The sequence below is a fragment of the Erithacus rubecula genome, assembly GCF_903797595.1.
Source record: "Erithacus rubecula genome assembly, chromosome: 21".
Lineage (NCBI taxonomy): Eukaryota > Metazoa > Chordata > Aves > Passeriformes > Muscicapidae > Erithacus > Erithacus rubecula.
In genome coordinates, this window is record NC_136673.1 from 8,202,325 (window position 1) to 8,207,867 (window position 5,543).

The window sequence follows — 5,543 nt, forward strand, 5'->3', positions numbered from 1 at the left end:
TTTTGTCTGTCAGTCAATGTAAAGAATGTAAAATAATTTTTTCCTCTTTTACTGCGGGTTATTTTATTCATCTGTACCACAGCACTGGAACAGGCACAGGTGCCAAGAGTCACTTCCAAGATTATATTTTAACAACTTCCTCAAGTGTCCATTAGCCTGCAGATGCAAATTGCTTCACTGAGGCACTGCTTGTTACTCTCCCTGTACTTATTAAATCTCTTTTCTGGATCTGAGACCCTCTGAACCCAAGTTTCTGCTGCCTGAGCCAGCTGCTGAAAGGAGTAGATTCTATTACAATGTCCTTTCTCAATTGTAATGTCTTTAAACGTACACAGCTCACAACTGAGAGAACTATGAAGTAAAAAAAGCATATTTTTCCTTATTCCTTGTCTGGCTTCCTCCTTGAGGATACTCTTACCTTGTTTTTTTCCAATGTTGTAGGATTGTGGCACCTCCATTAAACAGGACATGGGCTTGCTTATACCTGCTCACTCTCCTGATTCATTAAAAACCTTTATTAAACCTCCTAATTGGGAGTGCTGCAGTGAGTAACATTGCAGTCACACTGCTGGCTCTGTGCTGGAGGCACAGTCGGTGCAGCAAGGGTTAATCTGCCCCTGGCAGCCCTGCCAGGAGTGCCTGAGGTCGGGAGCAGGGCTGGGATGGGGAACAGGCAGGGAAGATCCCTCCTGCTCCAAGGGATCCTTTCACCTGAGGGAAGGGCAGGGGATGAACAGATGGGGCTGAGCATCCTCTGCTTCAGAAGAAAATTAATTCCATGGTTGGAATGAGTTCCATTCAATGAATCCCATTGTTGCTGCTCCCAAGGATCTGAGATGCTCCAGCTCCTTTCCCTATAATGTCCAGATTTCCAGGGGGGCTCCCAAAGAGGAGGGCAGTGCCTTTCCTTGGAGAAGGAAGCCCCCAGCCCCACTGGGCAGTTCTTTGGGCACACAATATCATAATTTCCCAATGTTTTCCTCCTGGCTTGCCTTGGGAGGCAGGCAGGGGAACACAGCAGTGGATAACTGGGAGCAGGGTTTGTCTGCAGGTCACTGGGCCAGGCAGGAGCTCTTGTGCAGAGCCCACACAGCCCCCAGCACCCAAGCCAGCCCAGTCGGGGTCGGGATGGATTTTTCACACCTGCTTCTCCAAATTCAATCATAATAAAAGATTCCATGCGAGCTGGAGGAAGGCAACATTCCAGTAACATTTTGCTTTTCCTGACTGAAATTTCCCGTAAGATGGGCCTCAGGCTGCAGTGTGGAAAATGTGTCCTCACTCCCTTCCCCAAGACCTGTCCAGACTCTGCTGGGCTCTGTCCCTGCCAGGGCTGCCCTGGGGCTGCTCCCCAAACCAGAGCCACCAGTGTCCCCAGCAGCACTGCCACAGGCTCTCTGCTCCAGGGATGTGTCTAAACCTGGGTCACTGCACCACACAGCAAATTGGGAACAGACCCTGCTCATGTAGAGAGAAAAGGGGGATATATGAAAATAAAATACAAACAGAAGTCATAATACTATCAGAGAAATATGTGTGAAGTCCCCAAGTGCTCCTGAAGCTTGGCCAAAAGCCAGTTTGGAATCCCAGGCTCTTGATGTGCTGAATTCCAAGTTCCCCACCCCACTGCTCCTTTTCTGTAGTTTATTTTTATTTAGCAACACACAGTGAGATACAAACTCTTCTGTTGCCATGTTGAGGTTGTGGAAAACTACAGTAGGAGGCCATGGGCTGAATTTGGCTATAATTGACTGGAATTCATGACATGGGAGTATCTTTTGTTGGCTGTACAGAATGGAATCACTTCCTAGCTGTAATGAGCAATCTTGGACAGGATCATTTTGGGATAGTCAAGCCCTGGCTGTGACACGAGAGCTTCTAAAGCTCCTTGCACAACACTCTGTGAAAAGCTTTTAGGAGAGAAATAAAATATTTGGAATTCGATACCTATGGAGTTCTGTCTGTTCTCCAGACATAAGTTTCAGCCTTGTGGGAGGCACAGCCTTAGCCAGAATAAATGCAGTTTAAAACAACAGCAGTACTAAAAACCCTCATGTGCAGACATTTGTCCTAAAAATAATTTTAGATGAAAAAACTTAACTGCAGCCTCACAAATCAGGGCTGTTCTGGAGAGGAAAAATTAAATTAGGGATTTTTATTTACAGCAGCAGGAACTTTTTTTTTTTTTTTTTTAAACCCACATTTTAGTTGCATGCTTATCATTTGTTTAGGACAAAAAACACTTTGATTTTACCCCTTTACAACAACAAGACTTTTCTGCTCTGTCCTGGTCATTTTGGAAACAAACGTATTGTTAAATTATTGATACTGATGTGCAATATCAGCAACGAAACTAGAAAAGGGAAATGTCAGTTCTTTAATGACAGAACTCGTGCATTCAGTTAACTTCAATGCTGTAAATTAAGTTTAGGAGGAGTATTTGTACATTACTGTCACACCACTGACACTCAAACAACCTGGGGATAAAAGGATTGTGTTCAGAATAAAAGCAGCTTACATGATGTCTATTGTAGCACTGTCATAAAACCAACCCTGTTTTAATGTGCAATGATTTGGATTATTCTCTCCTGGAGGTTTGCTTTATTTGCTGGCTCTGAAACAAAGACAAACTTAAATCTGGGCTGAGCAAGGCAGTTATGAGCAAGAGAGAAAGTTTAAACTAAATTTGCTCTTGAGCTGTTGATGTTGAGAGAGTCCCAAATTTGTGAGGAGGCTGCTGGGTTTGGAGAATGAAGGGAAGGCAGTTGGTATATCCTGGTTTATTCTGGTGTATATTTTTATTTTTCTGTGCTATTTGATGGACTCTGCTCTCAGTCAAAGCTGGATGTGAAGAATAAAAGAATTGTTCTGGGCTCGGTGACAAACTTACATCTCTTTGCTCAATTCATGACAAATTGATGACAAATTCTCTGTCTCGTTATTCCTTTTTTCCTTCCCCCTCAAAATTCTTGCTAGGCCTGGATTTCCACAGGGCTGGGAGTGACGTCAGCAGTGAGCTCACACATCTGAAGGAGTCTGGGATTACAGCTGTGTTTAATAAAATCTGAGTTAGCTATAGGGAATGTAAGTAAGCTAAATCCCATCTGCTTTGAGGTTTCCCTTTGGTCCCAGAAGCAGCCAAATGCAGGATATGAGCAGAGGTGTCCGGGCTCCTTCCGGAAATGCTGGGGAAAAGGGCAAAAAAAAAGGCAGAAAAAGGGAAAAAAAAGGCTCCCTCTGCTCCTCTGCTCTGCTTGGTGACCTCAGCAGTGAGCAGAGGAGAGAGCAGGAGCTCCAGCTCCTTTCAATGCCAGAGAATGGGATCAGAACGAGCTCCAGCTCCTCTCAGTGAAAGGGAAATGGGATCAGAATGAGCTCCAGCTCCCTTTAATGTCAGGGAAATGGGATCAGAACAAGCTCCAGTCCATTTAATGTCAGGGAAATGGGATCAGAATGAGCTCCAGCTTCTCTCAATGCCAGGGAATGGAATCAGAATGAGCTCCAGTCCCCTCATTGCCAGGGAATTGGGGTCAGAGCTCTGGAGCTCCTCTCCCTTTGCTGTTTCCAATCCCAAATCAGTGGGTCAGCAGCAGGACCTGGGCTGTGCTCCCATCTCTCCACATCTGGAATGAGCAGCTGCTCAGTGCCCACAGCTCTGAGGGCTCCTGTGAGTGAGGGGGGATAATCATGAGCTGAATTTAACAGCTTGGATGTGATATCCCAGATGGGAGGGGGAAAATTGAATAAAAATCAGAGGAAAGAGAAAAACTACTTCAAACTTTCCACTCAAAATCAAGATTAATCTAGGAAATCCAGAATTCCCACAAGTCTGCTTTTCCTGGACCATGTTTTTTGTTATATTATCAACAGGAAACAATCACGAAAATTTAGCCATAAAAACCTCTTTGTTAGTAACTAAGGAACATAAAATTAAATTTTAATTATTTGCATCTATTGCCCCAACCAGCTCCTGGGATTTTGTTCTTTAACATGAGGTTCTACATCCAAAGTTTAATTCTTCCTTGGAAAATTACAGATCAGTTCCAAGTCTCACAGAAAGCTCTTGTGCCAATGCTGTGCTCACACAGCTCTGCTGGCTCCTCCTCTCTGCTCTTTCTGGGACCCCTTCACCTTCTCTGCCTGCAGAGGCTGAGAATTGCAGAAGAAATGCTCAATTCTCCATCAGCCACATTCCTGACTTCCCTGATGACTTTATCTGCTGCATGGCCAGGTTAAATAATCCATTTTTTTCTAATCTATGATCATGATTTAATACTTTCAAAAATTTTAGGATATGCTTTGAAGACCAGAGCCTTCAGTGTCTAAGGCCAACACAAACAGGTTTTTAGGTATTTTGGGATTTTTCTTGCCTTCTCAACCACACCTAGAGATTCTCAGTGCTTGCACAGACAGCTTCCTTCTGGGGGAGATTTTTCTTTTTACTCAGAGGACAGACAGGTCCCTTCTGCTCTTGTTGGAGTGAATTGAATAGAAACCCTGGGATCCCAGCTTGGTTTGGGTTGGAAGGGACCAGGCTGGATGGGGCTGTGCTCTGGGGGCAGCCAGGGAGCTGGAATTAAATCAGCTCTAAGGTCCCTCCCAGCCCAAACCCCTCTGGCATTCTGTGGATTTCCATCACGTTTTCTGTCCAATGGATGCTCAGGTGTGCTCATGTCTGTTTGTGCTGTATAATTATCCACTCTTAGGTCTTCAACAGCAGCAGGGATGCTCTTCCCTGTGGGGCACATGCTGCTTTTCATCATATTGCAATATGTTTCTTCTGGAATGGGTAAGAACTACAGATTTTTGCCTTGCTGTTTTCCTTACTTAAGCCTTGGTAGGGAAACTCTGCCTGCAAGATATTTAGGGCCATATTTAACATGATTAGCTGCAATTTTGACACCAACAATCTTAAAAAGATGATTGCAGTAAAGTGCATGTAAGTATTTTGGGATGTGTAGAAGCACTTGAACATTTTCATGAGCCCAAGCACTTAGAGGGTACAAATTGCTGTGGCACAGGATAAAACCTTTCCAGCAGCTGAGCTGTTTTCCCTGTGCCATCTCTGGATTGGACTCTCAGGGGTGATGCTAACAAGCTGGTAAAGCTTTGCACCCCCACAGAGTTTCTCCCTCAGTCCTCAGGGATTTGATGTTCTCTTCCTTGTCAGTTTTCATACCTTGGTGCATAGCCAAAGCCATATTCTGTCTCATAAACTTCTAATAAATCTACTGAAAATATGATAAAAGCCAAAGAAGTCATTCTGTCTCACACCAGCAGTTTCTATGGAAAATATTTATGTACCGGCATCGTCGTCATTGTCTATTTATTCTTTTTATTTTAATTTTTCTCGAGGGAGTTCTGCACAGAGATTATCTTTGTAAATGTTTGTGATATCACCAACAACACATTTTTTTGTCTGGTGATTATCAGTGTGCTGATGCCTCTCTTGCAAAGGATTTTTTTTTTTTTTGGATCAGAGAAAGAGAAGATCAAGCTCAGATGGCACCAGGGTCCCACTCTCAGGTGTCCCACAGCTCTGG

At 44.1% G+C, this 5,543-nt stretch overlaps 1 long non-coding RNA gene across 1 annotated transcript; it reads left to right on the forward strand.

Moving 5' to 3' along the window:
* The first annotated feature begins 3,422 nt into the window (after nt 1-3,422).
* Nucleotides 3,423-5,543, forward strand: LOC306811156. The gene is made up of 3 exons (XR_013776617.1): nt 3,423-3,827; nt 4,889-4,939; nt 5,481-5,543. It is a non-coding gene; the product is annotated as an uncharacterized lncRNA (long non-coding RNA).